Genomic DNA, 17,532 nt, shown 5'->3' with positions numbered 1-17,532 from the left:
TTTACGACTTTGGCCCCTCCCCTCTCCCCTCTCTGAGCGTCTCTCTCACTTCCTCCCCCCCCCCCCCCGTCCCACATGTAACGTGCCCACCGCGCAGAAGGAAGTGCCACAACCTAGAGCCCCTCGTGCAGGGTTATGTCGGGGCGCAAACTGATTGGCCAACACTACCCCCCCCCCCCCCCCAACCCCCACCCTCACCTTGAAAAAGTATCAGTAGAGAATAAATAAACTCTCTCTCTAATAGATTTTCCCACTCCCTGTAAATTATCGTGTTTCTATGCGATATGCAAAACTTTAAGTCTCAAGTGTCGACACACGCGCACATACACACACACACACACGTAACGTGGTGAACATATACACATACAGCGTCACTCCTTGATCGTATAAATAATATCAATATTTTGCCAGGTGGGCCATAAAACTGTGCTATATGAGGGGCCACAACAACATTGAGTTGCATGTCGACAAGTGATACAGGAGAAAAATAGGTTTTGTCTATTTTTGTTGCAGTTTTATGAGTCAATTTGAGTATTTGGTTGTCATTTTGTGTTTTCAGACTCAGTTTTATGTATATATTTGGTGTTGTTTTGTGTATTTTTTTTGTGTCATTTTGTTTATTTTTGGTGTTGAGTTGTATAATTTTCAGTTCATTTGTGTATCTTTTGTGTTCTGGTTTTGTGTAATTTAGTGTAAAATAGTGCGCTTTTTTTGTCCTCCTGTGCATTTTATCCTGAGGTTTTTGGAGTAATTTTGTGTATTTTTCTAGTTTTTTTCCCCCCATTATTATGTGTGTTTTTAATCATTTGTGTATTTTCATTGTTTTGTGTTTTACAATAATCATTTTGCGTTTTTGGAGTCAATTATTTTATATAGTTTGGGTGTTTCGTGTGTTTCGGTGTCGTTTTGTATCATTTTGCATATATAGACCGCAAGGGCCGCATGTGGCGCCCGGACCGCCAGTTATAAACCAATATATGTAATACTATACTACTAATAATACTACAACTAATAATGCGTTTATTTAACAAAAAAAAACCTAAATAAAGATATTAAATGAAATGAAATAATAATAATAATAACAATGAAATAAAATGATTGGATTTCAAAGCAGCCGTCTATAGTTCAAGGACCAACAGACACTAACAGGAGGATTTCCTTTAAAGGATATAAAAATGAATAAATCACAATATTACATTATTATAACAAATAATCCTTTTATTTCTCCTATTGGCTCCTTATAGGAGTTGCTGAGCCGCTTCACACACTTTTATTGGTAGATTAACAGTTATTTTTTGGTAACGATCATTGTTAAAGTGGCTCCTTCTCAGGTCCTTTTAACACCGCAGTAAAAGCCCGCACATGGCGGCGGCCTTACTTTTATTATAGGCTGATATTTATGTTCCTGCAGTGGAACGGAACTCTTTCTACTTCTTCTCACATGGTCAGACTGTGGAGGACCAGAGCTGAGGAAGGAGGACAGGACAACAGACGCATATAAGGTCTATCTGTGGTTCTTCTTCTGCTGCTCAGTCAACAAACACAGGAGGAAAAACATCAGAGGTGGAATGGACTCCAGACATGTGACTTCTATTTGACCTTTTTACAGTCCCCCATCATTGTAAGTCTTTATATTTTTTCCAATAATTAACAAAGACTTGGAGCCGTGGATTTTTTTATTTTTTTTTTAAAGATGGATTTAGGCTCCTTTGGCAAGGCAATAAATTCGACCGGTGGCGTCGCATATGCAGGTTAATGTTATTTACGACTATTAAATATGAACTACAATTAGATATAGGGGCCTGTAGGCGGTTATTTACGATGGCAAAGATAGCTCTCAGATGTACTGAACAGAAATGATGACTCGGATCTGAGAAGCTGCTGCGTGGACTTTTATTAAAGCAGGCAAAAATAAATAAATAGAATAATAAAAATAAAAAAAAAGAAACACAAATCTGGCGGCCGACCATGGCCTTAAATTGAGCCCGACTCCAGATCACTCCACGTGTTCTTTTTCCTTATTAAAATGACCCATTTCAACATTTCTTTAAAAAGAAACAAACAAACGAAATAATCCCAGAGTCTAAACTTCAGAGTTGGATGAAAAGAGGGTATTTCACACAGGAAACAATGAGATGATAAACTTTGGACAAATGGCTTTGGATTACAAACAACAAAGAATTAACATTCCGAACAAACCTGAGCGTCCGACAGAAATTCGATGCCCGTGAACGTACCTCATGTAATAATAATAACTGCAGTGATTGGACGCACGGTATTCAATGTCAGCGTCTCGTGGGAACTGTGACATTTTTTCCCTTAAAAAAAAAAAAAAAAAGTAAATTTTAATAAATTAATACATAAATAAATAAATAAATATCGATTTCCGTGGCTCACGTGCTTCGAATAATCACGGGGTGAAACTTCTTCTTAGGTCACGCGTGTTAAAGATCACAACCCTGCGTCATTATTAGTGCACTTATCACATCACGTGTGTGTGTGTGTGTGTGTGCTCTTTAAAACTTTAAAACACTCATTAAAACAGATTTTATTTTATTTTTTATCCCAGTCAAAGAACATTAGCAATAAAATAATATACAGCTGTGTACATACTTTAGATGTACACAGTTGTATTCTTTAATTGCTACTGTTAATACAAAGTGTATTTCCATGATATGAGGCTGTAACACACGCTGAGTATTTAATCTCATATATCTCATTCTCATCTGGAACACTGTGTAGGAAGCAGCAGGTATTTTCTCTGAGCTTCTTGGACTCCTGCTGCCAATGATGTCTTTGTTAAGACTTTACAGCCTCACTATCTTTTACACAGCTATAACTGTTTTATGAAGCATTTCTGGATTTTCTCCGTTTTTTCGTGAGACGTTTTTTTTTTTTTTTTTTTTTAACCTGTGTTTTCTCTGTTTTTCTTTTCATAAGTTCTCCCGTAGTGCTTAGTCAGCTGATTGGTTACCTTTACAGCATTACGTTTTTGTTTAGATAGGCCCTTTTCAAATAACGTATAGAAGAAGCTTATTGCACATAATACAAATAATAAAGTTTCATATTTGTGGCAAAACGATCAAGTATAAAGGCAAAATAGCAAATGTAAGTACATTTAATAAAAACATGTCAATAAAGCAATATCCAACTAAAGAAAATAAATCAAATATAGATGAATAATAATAATACATATTGTAATGAATGAAATAAGTAAACAATACAATCTTACAGCAAAATTTCTTATGACCGTATGGTTCTCAATCTGTGTGTTGGGACCCAAAAGTCGGTCGTAGAGTAGACCCCCCTCTCAGCATTTTCAGAAGTAAAAAAATAGCATCTTTTTATTTTGAAGGGGAGTGCCATTTATTCACACTTAGACCAAGTTGGAACAATCATTTATCAAAGCACAAAGTTTAACAGTATTTAAAAATGACTGATTTTTGGTTTGAATTTCATCTTTTGTATCAAGTCTGGCTTTAAAACTAATAAAGTATTTGTGTTCTACGCACCTTTTGACTTTTCAAACAATTTAAGTGAAATCTTGACTTTATAGGTGAAATGTGAACATTTTCCTTGCTTTGGTTGCTGACTTGCTTTTTAATTATTATTCTTTTTTTTTTAAGGTTTTCAGGACAAATGCTTTAAAGCATTTTTTTAAAAAAAAACTGATTTTTGCCTCTGATTTTACAGTGTGTTTTGTTACATAATAATAATAATAATAATAATAATAATCCATCAGTTCTCCTGTTTTACAACCAAATGACCTCTGCCAAGCGCCAAATTTCCTCTTTTCCAGATATTCAGTTATCTGGATCAATGATCCTGATCATGGTACCAGGATCATTCACACTTTAAAGGCGTGGACGAGATTTATATGACCTTAATAACCATACAGTAGGTCACAATGTACCGACACCAACATTTTTCAAACAGATGAAACTCAGATATGGATTTGGGGATTTTTTTCAAAATTGGATTTTGGAATACATTTTAATGAATGTACTGTAAACCAGGAACCAGGGCAATCAAATTAATTTCAGCTCAGGGGCCAAATTTGGCTACATTTTGTGGAATATTTGAGGAAATTTGAAGGATGTTGGAAAAATAAAGTTTTAACAGTTTAAAGGTTTTAAATGCCTGCAAATATTGTGGAGTTTCATTGAATTTGTGTATTTGAAGGGACTGAGAGATCTACAGCAGAATTAGTCTGTAATTTACAAAAGGATTAATGTTTTCTCTGTTATTCCGACTTTGTTGGTCGAAGTGGATGCTCTGAAGGGCCGGATTTGTCCCCTGGGCCTTGATTTTGAAATGTGATTTTAAGTGATTTAAAAAGATTGATTGATTTATTGTTTGACCGACGTGCTCCAAATCCTGTCTTGAGTTATTGTTGTGCTTCAACATACTAATAGTGACCAAAAAAGGAACATGTCTTTAAAATGGGTGTGTTGTTAAACCCTTGGAGTCCTTGAGATAATATTATTATAAAAGGAACTTTCTTCTGATTTTGAACATTTACCAGCTTAAAATTTGGGATGATATATATATATATATATATATATATATATATATATATATATATATATATATATATATATATATATATATATATATGTATACAGTGTGTGTGTGTGTGTGTAGGCCTTATTGATCAATACATCAAAGATCATTTTATCAGAAATAATATGTAAAAAGTTGAAATTGCTGCTCAAAAGTTTGTTTGGATCTCCACTGTAAACACTCCATAGACATCGTTGGTAAAGTGTGGTGCATTGCATTGTGGGATGTGGAGTCCTGTAGATGAATGCATAGAAGTGCTTTTACATCATTTCTACTGTGATTTCTTGTGTTGACGATGACGTAAGTCCTCAGCCTCAGAGGTCAGAGTCTGTAGACTGGAGGAGTGTGTGGTCGCTATAACGTTAACCTACACGGTGACAATAGCAGTTCTCGATGCGAGCGCACAAACAAATATTTACACCATGGCTCACGATGTTATGCTAATGATCAGGAACAAAATTGAACAACAATGGAGTCAAATCAGTCACTGTCCTCTTTGCCTGCAGAAGAAACACAAGAAATCACAGTAAGAATGAAGTAAAACCACTTCTATGCATCCGTCTACAGGACTCCACATCCCACAATGCAATGCACCAAACTTTTCCAACAATGTTTACAAGAGCATTTACTGTGGAGCTCAAAACAAAATTTCTAACATCAATTTCAACTTTTGACATCTGTTTTTTTTTTTTTTAGAGCAAATGATCTTTGATGTATTGATCTCTGAGGCCTACACTGTGTCTTTATCTGATCAAACATGATCTTCTCCAGCAGCTTTAAATTCTGTTGTGTTTGCAGCACAACAAACACAAACTTTGTTCACTCAATGACCTGTTTTCATTTATTCAGGGGTTTATTCTTTCCTCCTTGTCCTTTCACAATTGTTCCTTATCATCTGCTACACTGATCTGTTTTACTTTTAGTTATTACATTTAGAACAACCGTGTGTGTTGATCCGTGCCAATGATTAACGACACATTGTCAAATGAAATTTCATCTTTTTTTAACTGTCACAAAAGTACAATAGCTATCAAAAGGCAGCTCTATTATTGCAAGGCCATACAGTGTTCCTTCAGTCTGCTTTTAATTAAGAGTACCTTTGACGGAATTCAGCAGCAGGAGGTCAGACGGCTGCTGTAAATAATATCTAACAAGTCAAATCCCTTCAGCACTGGGTTCCTGCTTGGCGTAATGAATATCCAACTGAGTGACCTTGCTGAGACAACTTTACAGACCTCTCTCACTTCTTTATTATTATCTATTATTGTAACCAGCAAACACACTGAATGTTAAGGACTGCTCTCAGACATGAGCCACATGCGGCCCTCGGCCTTATTTTGTGCAGCCCCCAAAAGCAAATGCACAAAATGACTTCAGAAACACACAAAACAACTGCAAAAATACACTAAATCACGTTTAAAAACTACACAAAAATACTCCCGAAGCACAACAGTGCCTACAAAATGACAGATAAATATCCAAAATGACAATAAAAGTACACAAAATGACAGACAAATACATAAAATGTGAAAAACACACACAGAATGAGTAATAATAAAAAAAAAACCTCTCGCAAAAATGCAACAAAAACAGACAAATTGACTCAAAAACATACAAAAATACAACACAAATCAGCAAAATGACTGAAAAATATCTAAAATAATAACAAAAATCTACAAAATTGTAGAAAAACATACCAATATCCACAAAGTGACAGAAGAATAAATAAAATGACAACAAAAATACGCAAAATGACTGAAAAATATATTAAATGACAACAAAATGACTCAAAAACATATACAAAAATACAACAAAAATCTACAAAATGACAGAAAAATATATAAAATGACAACACAAATACACAAAATGACAGGGAAATATACAAAAATACACAAACATTCTCCTGAAACACACAAGCCTGCATAAATTGACAGACAAATATACAAAACGACAAAAATAAATTAATAAAACGACAAAAACACCAAATGACTCAAAAAACACACAATTAATGAAAAACTTTCAAGAACAGAACGAAATTATGCAAAGTGACTCTAACAAAGACAAAACAGCAACAAAAATAGACTAAACACTTTGTTCTTACTTAATGCTCTGATTTTTTATTTATTTTTTTTCTCATTCTGACGTGAATGTTAATAATGTGGCCCTTGGATCACACAATCACACTTTGTGGCCCCTGCTGTGATGAAAGTTAGTCATCTGTGTTAGATGTGTGTTTGAAAGTTCCCTAAAAGATAAACGTTGGTGAAAAACTGTGTACAGTCCAATGAAATGCTTAGAGGGAATTTGAAACTGAAACAACAGTGAGTGCAGCAGACAGGAGGCACAACAAAGAGACGGAGCCTCTCTAAAAGGCCCAACCCTTCCTTTCAGAGTGTCTTTTGTTGACCACCAATGGGTAAAAAGCCCTGGCCATAAAGCCATGGCATGCCCTAATATACAGCACTCGTACAACTGTCTCCCCCACTTCCTTTAAACACCAATACAGTAGTTGTTTTCTCTTCCCGCTGTAGTGAAAAATGTGGAAGAAAGCGTGGGGAGAAAGAAGGAGGCGTGTAGATGGTGAGGAGGCTCTGGGGATGGAGACAAAGCTGGAGACTGTTTGGCGCTGTCGTCTCAACATGGCGCCTGCAGACCTCAGCACGGGAACTGGACTTGTTTTCTCCCCCCTCCCTCTTTTATGACTTTCCTCTATCTCTTTTTAACTCCACCATTTCCTGCTCTTGTTTGGTTCCTCCTGTTGTCCACCTTGTTGCTCTTTTTTTTTTTTTTCAGCTTGAGTTTCCCTCCCCGGGTTAAGCCTCAGTATGCCTCAGCCTTTTTTTGTGTGTGCTTCTCTACTGACAAATGGACAGCAGCAGAGGAAGTTCAGCCATATGTTCTCAATCAAAGCTCCACATTGGAGCTCTGCAGGTCACTTTACTTAAACCGTAGCAGATCAAAAGAGTTACATTTATCCTGTTTTCTACTTTGAATGTGATCTTTTTTAAGAAAGATCTTCAAAGTTGACTGAGTGTTCAACAATCTGTTATGAGACAATAAAAAAGAGAATAAATAAAACACATGAAATTTTGGTTTTACAAATATTACATTTTGAGATTACAAGTAGGATAAACTGTATTTTCTGCTAGCTGAACTTCAAACAGACTTATTACAGGTAACCGTAAAGGAATTTTTAGGAACAAACAAGATCACAAAATCAGAAAATCAAACTTCATCCAAGATCCAAGTCTCCTCTTTTCAGATTTCGTCAGTGATATTGCTGATCATTCACACTTTAAAGGCTGTTGAGAACAATCCCAGATCCTCACATGGTGAGGTTCATTATGGAGATGCTAACTAACCGTAGCTTCATCCTACAAACCAGCGATGGCCAGACCAGCAGGCTCAGGAGGCTGGAGAACGGTGTCCCGCAAGGCTCAGTCCTCTTGCCAATATTGTTTAACATCTATATTCATGACCTGCCAAACACAACATCTAACAAGTATGGTTATGCGGACAACTTAGCCATCATGTTCAGCCGCCGAACATGGAAGGCGATGGAAGATGGCCTCAACCAATACATGGGCATCCTGGCTGACTACCTCCAGAAGTGGTACCTGCAACTCAGCATGGGCAAAACAGTGTCTGTAGCTTACCACCTCTACAACCAGGAAGCAAGAAGGGAACTGGACGTGCATGTCAGCAACAACCGCCTGGAGTTCCACCAAGCCCCAAATACCCCGACGTGTGCTTGAACCGGACACTCTCCTACAAGCAACACCTGGATGAAGTGAAGGCCAAGACAACAGCAAGGATCTTACTCATCCACCTCCTGGCAGGTTCGACTTGGGGAGCTTCTCCCCAGACCCTACACATATCCATGCAAGTCCTGGTCCTACCCGTAGCAGAATACTGTGCCCCCGCCTGGAGCAGAAGTCCACATGTAAACAAGGAAGATTAATTAAATTTAAAAAAACTGGGCTTTCAGCATTTATTCTTCATGTATATATGTTGTTACACATATATATTGAAGTTTGTCCTCTGCAATTTAACCCACCCCTGGGGAGCAGTCGGCAGCCATTTTGTGGCACCTGGGGAGCTAGATACTGTCATTAACAGCGCCTTCCGGATAGTAACTGTGTCTGAAACCCACTCCTGCGTCCTACCTGCCAGTCCTGGCGGGAATCGCCCCAGCAGTCTCCAACGGGATACAGCTACCCTCTCCTTGGCAAGGAAAGCCCAAAAGTACGACTTGCACATCCTGCACCAAGCCACAATTACACCTGCACCACCATGCAGGCTAAAGTCTCGCCATCCCTACAACAAGGCAGCACAAGAGATGCTACAGTCAATCCCTGAGGACCTGTCCAGAGACGCCTGGCTGGCAGCATCCTCGAAACAGTCGTGGGAGATGGGTAGGCCCTCCCGCATCCAACAACACATCCAGGACCCAGGCGGCGGTGTAAAAGGAGAAGATGTCCCTTATGGACCTTGCTGAACTGCCTGTGCACTGGCGTCAGATGCTGTCGATTGCCTGGTGGGTCTGTTTTGCTATCTGCTGGCCGATGGGTGGGTCCGGACGCTCTTGGCTGGGGGCAGCTATACCACACCAGGTGTGTGCTGTTGGCGTGCCTCCCTCTTGCGGTGGCGGTCATCAGTCAGTCACACTGGGGGGGGGGGGGGGGGCGTCACCTCGTGGCTTGTTCTTTCCGGTGGGCGGCAGGGCCTGGGCTGCTGTCCTTGTTCCATCTTGGTTTGTGCGGTCCTGCTTGATGGTGGCTAGTTCATGGGCTGGAGGGGGGGCTCTCCCCAGGGCGCTTCACCCTGAAGCTTTCCTCAGGGTTCCCGGTGCCATGGAGGTGCCCTAAGGGTCCGGCGAGCTCGACCTGCTGACCTGGCTGGTCTTAGCAGGGGTCTTACAAGGCGGGCGCCACGGTCCACGCCCTTGTATGCTTGCGGGTTTGGCGTGGGGTGGCCCCTGCTTGGGCGCAAATTTTTGCTTCTCTCGCACGGAAAAAAAAAGAAACCTTTCCCATTTGTGTCACTGGGGACTGACTTTATTTGAGTGCATCATGTCTTCTTGACTCTGTTATTGGCACTAAGTTCAGTTGCTGGTTGTAGTCGTCTGACTCACCGTTGTAAACTATGAAAATTGTTGGCATTCTCTGAAGTTGGTTTAGTTTTTAGGCTGGATTCTTCGTTACTGTTGTTCTTTTTTACAGAAATATAGCAATTAATATGCATTGTGATCTTGTACTACAGTTGTTGTTGTTTTTTTGTATTTGTTTGGGGGCTGCACAAAATTAGACGGAGGGCTCCATGTGGCCTCTGGTTAATTATTTGAAAATTATTTAAATATCTAAATAAAACAACAACTTTTAAACAACTGACATGAAATTAATTTTACTAAGATATTACGGAAACCAGTATTAACACAACAAATTGGCATAATTACACAAATTAACTATATTGCAATTTCTTTTAATGCAGAGACCTCTAGTGGAGATTCTGAGGTCATGTCAAAAAACGAGCTGCTTTATTGTTTGATTTTTTTTTTTTTTTTTATTGACCTTGTAACGTATTGTGTGTTCAATGTTAACAAAAATGACCTGCTACTTTTAATATTAGAATACCATAATATGTGTGGCGCTCTCTGCTGGATGAATGGCGTCGTTAGCATTGGCCTACGCTTACATGGTGCAGGCTGGAGCTAATAAAAAAAGTTTGACTTGTTTTACCAAATTTTTATACCGATCTGCATTTGGAGATTTTTACTACTGAAAATTCCGTAAAGAGCAGTGGACTCTCATAATCTTAGTTTGAGCGTGTCAAACGCCAGGCCCGCGGGCCAAATCCGGCCTGTCAGAGCTTTCTTTTCGGTCCCGCGGGAAGATTATGCTCAAAGTAGAAATCACAGAGGAAATATAAATACCAATCATTATTACAATATAGTTTAGTTCCAGATATTTCAGTTCCTCTAAATTCACATATTTAATGATTTTACTGATGTTTGCAGAAACTTGCAATCATTTTTCAAGGATTGCATTATTTTTGATGCACAATATTGATCTGTATAACTGCATTTTCTGCAATTTCACACAAATAGTATAGAAATCTTTACAAATCTATTTTTTGAGAAAAAATATGCAGATTCAACAATTCTTCAAGTCATGAAGGTTATTGCTTTGTGCTGCAGGATGTTCCCAATAAATTACACACATTGTTTAAACAGTCACGAGTGAATTAAGGCATCATATTAATCTATCTGCACTGGTGAGTTTGGATCCATTTGGTTTTTATGTCTGTTACTGATTTGTTTTGTTCTGTTTTCCCTGTGTCTGTCTGCAGGTTCCTGTGTCTCATTACTCCTGGACTCGTCTGTATGTGTGTACACTTTTAGACTCCCCCCTGTCTCCACTCAGGTGTGCCTCCCTCTCTATTCAAATGTGTGATTGGACACATATTATTTGCTGCTCATTGTCTCTGTGACGTTTCCCCTCTCCGTCAATGTGTTTGTTTTCTTTGTACTTTCCACCATTTTTATTTCGTATTTAGTTTTTTTGGGTTGTTGTTTTTTAACTTGAAAATGAACATTTTAGTTGCCCTCATGTGATGTGGTCAATCACTATTAGAAAGAAAAACAAGCTAATAATTGCATATACTGAGTAAAACAATGTATTATTAGGAAATAACAAAGAGGTTTTCTAATTAATTGTGTGCTTATGTTGTTTTGTGCTTTTTTTAAGAGTGTTTTTGGTGTGTTTAGAATAATTCTATATTGTTTTGTTTTTTTTTTGTTTGTTTTTTTTAAAGTGATTTTGTGTATTTTTCTCTGTTGTGTTTTTGGTGTCATTTTGTGCATTTTTAATGTTGTTTAGTGTGTGTTTAGAGTCATTATTCTTTGAGTATCTCATTCATTTTGTGTGTGTGTTTCAGTTGTGTTTTTGTTTGTTTTTGGAGTTATTTTGTATATTTTTCAGTGAATTTTCTGCATATTTGTGTTTTGTTGTGTTTTTGTGTATTTTTCTGTGATTTGGGGTTTAGGTCATTTTTGGCAGTAACTTTAGAGGGTGCACAAAATTCAACTCCTTCATTGAAGGACACATATTGCTGCACAGGGATAAAATACAAATAGAAATAAAAAGGACCTATTTGCACGTAACCAACACTGGACTAGTTCATCCTAGTGCGCTTTAGGCCAATATGAGCTATTTGAGAAGTTAAGCAGATTAGTTCATTTCAATAACGTGTGTATACAGTGAGTACACGAACAATAGAAGTTACAGAGCCTTTTTAACACTGCATTCATTCTGCCAGCAGATGTCACCATAGTGACATGCTAAAAATCCCAGTTTGCCTTTGACTTATTTATTTATTTTTTAAAGAGAAGTGTATACGCTATATTTGAATGACGAGGTATAAATGCACCAATGTCGAATCTGTGAATTTTTTTTAGCTTTTTGGATAAATCTGGTACATTTTCTATATTGATATGAATGTACACTGTCCCTGTTAAATAAACCAATAAATAATTAAATGAAATTATTAATATTGATAGTAGTATAGTAGTAGTAGTAGTAGTAGTAGTAGTAGTAGTAGTAGTAGTAGTAGTAGTGTTGTTTGTTGTTTGTTAAATTTATCGTTATAATTCATAATGATTAGCATAAAAATCCCTATAAAAGTTGAGTTTGAAATGATCTTTAATGTAACTACATAAAGGCTACAGACATGCATTCACCTCTTAATGGAAGTTATTTTAACATTAACCAAGATCTATTGAATATCCCAAAAAGGAATGTGATTCCATCCGATCACATTTAGCATTATCTGTATTTTCAAAAACGCAAGAAGTGTAAGGTAGTATTTTCACCTGCAGGTGTCACTGTTGTCCAACACAAACGTCCTCATACTGAGAACAGTTGTTGTTGGGGGAGATTTTCAAGTGAAATTTGATTTTATTGAAGTTTTGGATTGAAGCAATATTTTTTCGGATTCAATAATAAAGACACAAACGTTCTACTATGGCTGGTATATATAATTAAAATAATAATAATAATTGCAATATACATTTTCAATTAAATAATAATTAAATTAAAATATTGTAAATCAAACACATTTTTTACTTGGTTGATTTTTTTTTTTAAATTTTGCATATTTTTGAATAATTTTTGGTTTTTATATTGTCCTTTTTGTGTAGTTATTTGTCCTTATTTGGGGGGGGGGATTTTTTTGCATTTTTACTGGGTTTTTTTGCTTATCATTCTGTAATTTTCTGTGTTTTTTGGAGTAATTTTGTTAATTTGACTCTTTTAAACAAACTGCAGGTATTGTTAAATACAAACTGCATTGTATTCTTATATGTTACATGTACTAATAAAAAAAAAACTCCTTTAATATTCTTCAAGCACATTGAGAGAATCAATGTTGATTTTTTAAAAAATGTTCATACTGTATAACCCAATCACTCCACAGCTTTAACTACAGGTCATTACCTCACATTAGAACTCACAGTAAGTGAGACGTCTCTAATCTCTCAACAGATGTTGAACATATTTTCTAGACAATAATTTTTAAAAAAAAGATTCATTTGAAAGGTTCCAAGATGGATTATTTGCTGAAATACATGAACGCCCATATTTTTTTCCTACACTCTTGTTGCCTCAGCTTATTGTTCTTATCCTTCCTGTTTTCTTCCATCCTTCCCGTCACCTTTCTGCAATAGGTTACAACAAACGCTTTCTTTTCCCAAATAAATAGAAGACAGGATGTCTGACTTAAAAACTGCACGACGGTGGCTATAATAAAATAATTCAAAATATTCAAATTTATAACTTCATCATTGAGTACGACTGGTTGCATGTTAATTACAATGAACACTCAGCACAAGAGGCTGTTCCTGAGGACGTTCATAGAAAAATAATATAACAGTTGAATAGCACAATGTGGATCATCAGTTTTTCCTTTATTGCACTCATGATTATTAAAGCTCCTGGAAACCAAAACCAGAATTATTCCATGAAAACACTAGAAATGTGTTGGGAAGTCAGTTTTTCAGGAGCAAAGACAAGAAATCACTGTAAGTCTGAAGTAGAAACACTTTCTATGCATCCCACAATGCAATGCATGAAAATTGTCCGACCTCGTGGAACTCAAAACAAACTTTCTAGCTTCAATTGTAACCTTTAGTTCTGAGCAAATTATCATTTTTTACAATCTCGAGTAACTTTAAAATATATCCAAAGTTTTTTACTTTGAATACTTGAGTATTTTTTTAATGCAATTACTTCAATACTTTCACTGAAGCAATATTTTTTGAATAAGCTTTTATTACTTTATGATATTAAAATATTAATGATTTATTTAAAATTGATTTTATTTATTTAAATATCGGAATTTTGATTGGGTTGTTGTTTTATAAGAAAATAAAGAAGTGATCAAAGACAAAGATATTCAGGTTCTTGTATGTGAGGGTATATAAAATAGCAGAGGAATTTACAGCTTGATGCAAAGTGGCAACACCTCAAATCTTGCCTAAGTTTCTAAATTGCTTAGGGCTGGCCCTACCCATATAATAAGGTTTTTAAAATGTTCAACCATAAAAAGTGATTAGTAAGAACATAAACATATTAGTAAGGAACCTACAGGAGGGGCCTAATAAGATGGTTTGTACCCAGGGCCGACAATGTGGCGCTACACCCCTGTTACTGCTCCTCGTTTGTTCATGTTCACGAAGAAGAAGAGGAACCTGCACATGTGCACTCGTCTCATTTTCTCACGCATGCGTTTCCTCTCCTTGCTGCTCTCTTTATCTGTCAACTCACACACACACACACATACACTTATATGATGAGCTCGTATAACCAGTTACCGTGGCAACCAGACCCGGACCAAAGGGCTGTAAAGTTTTACAACTTAGAAAGAGGCCTGAGCCCCCGCCCGGCCGGGGCCTGTGTGTCACTGTGGAGTGATAGACATGTGCTGAACCAGAATGTCACCCAGCCCACCCCCGACTCTAATAAAGTGAGCTACCGGGAATCGAGGCATCTTTCATTAAACGGAGGGCATTAGGAGGATTAAAACATATTTATAGAGTCTAATTTGCATTTCTCACAGGTTCACACACAGCTGTGCGGTGACCTCTCAGGTTTAAGGGTGGATGTAGATTCAACAGTAAAGAAAAGCGTGTGGAGTTTTTCAGCTATTGACGTGTCCTGAGCTGATCCAGCAGAGAGGAGCTCCAGACCTTCAGAAATCCAAACACGCTAATGGATATTGATTTTTGGGAGGAATTGTTTTGACATTACTATTATTAAAGTAAGTTTCCTGTTCACATTGGGTGCAGATCCTGGACAAGCCCCCAGTTTGGTTCAATAGAAACACACACAGACCAAGGAAGTTCACACCTATTTTGCCAAAAGCCCACAAACCTTTTCAAGAAGAATGAAAAATTGATTTTTCACCCTTGGAATTCATGAGTGCACAAAGGAAAATACAATATGTGTTTAGATATTTTATCTCTCTTTTGTCTGGATCCCTCTGGTGTTTACAGACACTTAGAAAAGTTGAAGAATTCACAGCAGGAAACGAGCAGAGCCGTAGACGGAAGCGGTTCATCTCTAACACAGTCTGTGTTTACTCAAGCATGCAGAGAATGCTCAAAACCAGGCACTTTTACTTTTGTTATGGAGGTTAGTTTGTCATCTTGTTATTTACATTAACAGAGATAGTATAAATGTTGAATGAAAATTCAACTTATCATATTGAAAACAATACTTAGCCATTGTTTTTCCATTGCGTTACACTAATTGTCATATTTTTCACTCTTCAGTTTAACAAATGGTGTGTCGGTTATTATTATTAACATTATTTAATTCATTAATAAAAAGAATTTGTGCATCTACTAGTTAAGAAGTTTCATTTTTGTTTTTTGTCAACTTCTGCACCTTCTTCCTCTTTAATTTCTCCTTGTGTGATTGTTGCACATCCACGGGAACCAAAGTTTAATCAAGACTTTGCAATAAACACAAAAAGCTTTCCCAGCCACGTCCGATTCCTTCAGAAATGATCCTAATATTTTGGTTTTCTTGTCGTACATTGTCCCGTTTTTTTACCTCTACCTGGACTTTTCCCTAAAGCCAGTCCAATCTGAACTTGTTTTTAACACTTTACCTGATTTCTAGCACTGAAAACTTTTTAGGACACCGAAAGTCGACCACGCTGCAATTATTTTGTGAAGTGAAATGCTACGAGCATCCTCATTGGTTGAAATCTTTTCATATTCATCCATTTGTCGATCCATTAACACACCTAATCTGAGGTGGTGGGTTTTAATGACAACCAATCTAGCGGGGGATGTTGATAACTATGTCTTTTTGTTTGTTTAATTATAATTTATTTTTAAATATCCGATATAGCCTACAGTACCTATACGTTTGAAAGTGTCAGCATTTTGTGCTTTTCATAGCCCAAAACTCAACACCGCTATTTCCTGGTATGGCAGAGATGCTGCACAAGTCTCACTCTGCTGTAAGGCAGGAGGAGCCCACACCCCCTCACAAAGGCACATTGCTGCTCTGCCGCTGGCCCAATAGTCTGTGTTTACAGGTGTTTGCACATGAGCAGTCAGTTCCCCAATATGAAAACCATTTACTTAAAAAGACAGATTGCTACGCTGCTTTTAGACGTAACCGTGCTATGCTAAATGCTATACGTACGTTCACAGTGCATTAGTGAATTACCTCAAAGTGGGATAACACTATAGTCAGGATGACAGCGCTAGAGGCGATAAAGAAACTTTCTTTTGAGGCAAAACGACTGCTTTTAAAAGATGGGAGACCAACACCTGAGCTACCAGACCTTCAGCAAAGGAAAGGCCAGAAAATTGTTTGTTTTTTCCGCAGTGAATGGTACAAAAGGTAGAATTGGCTTTGTGGATGTGCCTCACTGAGGCTGTTCAACACAAACAACAGATGTGCTACGTGTCATGAGATACATCTTGTTGGGAGAGTATGAAGGCTATATTGAATAATTGTTTAAATTTCTTTAAAGGTCTACAATCATGATTTTGTTAGATTAACACTTGCAGCAGAAACATATGAAATTGTCATTGGTGTCAACATTGGTGGTCTCGATTTGCAACGTCCTGCCAACCCAACCCTAGTGCTCACTGATAATAAATGTCTTTATTGTATGATATCTATGGCCGTAAAGGAGTTTTTGTAGCCGTAAACAGGAGTTCCATGAATTGGTGATTGATTGCTCATCCTCGCGGACCGGAAGTGTATCTCCGTGTCGTGAAATTGAATTGAGTGCAGTGAATTTGAATTTTGACTATTGAATATTTATTTTCAACAGGAAAAATATAATTTCAAGTTACTAATTTGAGTTGTTACTTTCAACTTCAAGTTCTTACTTTCAAATTCAATACCAACCTACTGTATTCAAATTCAGTTTCTAGTGGCACAAATATCAACCCATAATATCCTTCCTTCACTGACCATGCATGACTTTTCCTATAAATGTATTTCAAAACTTTCTATTCTTAACTTTTGCTTTTCTCTCTGCAAAGATCATTTTCAGTCTTCTGTCTGTAATTGACTAAATTAACTCTGGTGTATATAATGATGCATTTAAATACATGCTTTTCGTCTTGTTCTGTTTTCATATCCCACAATGATAAATGTTGTCTTTTTTCATAAAGATCAACATGAACATCCTTTATTAAACATTCAAGTATGAAGTTTACTAATGCTTTTAATTCTTTGTTGAAAAAGGTGACAAATGTAAAACAGTAGCATCTGGTTAGTGCTCTGCATCCAGGAAATGCAAGTGTAAAGTCATTAAAAGTTGAAATTGGAGTTTCTTTTTGAAATGTGAAGGTGAACCAGGTTTGGTCTTTGTTCCATGTGCTTCATTTCTGTCTAACATGCAGTGGACACTTCAAGCCTGCAGCTCTTTTACGGTTGTGTA

The sequence above is a fragment of the Gouania willdenowi genome, chromosome 8 (assembly GCF_900634775.1).
Source record: "Gouania willdenowi chromosome 8, fGouWil2.1, whole genome shotgun sequence".
In the NCBI taxonomy this organism is placed as follows: domain Eukaryota; kingdom Metazoa; phylum Chordata; class Actinopteri; order Blenniiformes; family Gobiesocidae; genus Gouania; species Gouania willdenowi.
The sequence above is the reverse complement of the archived record's forward strand: the minus strand, read 5'-3'. Positions refer to the sequence as shown.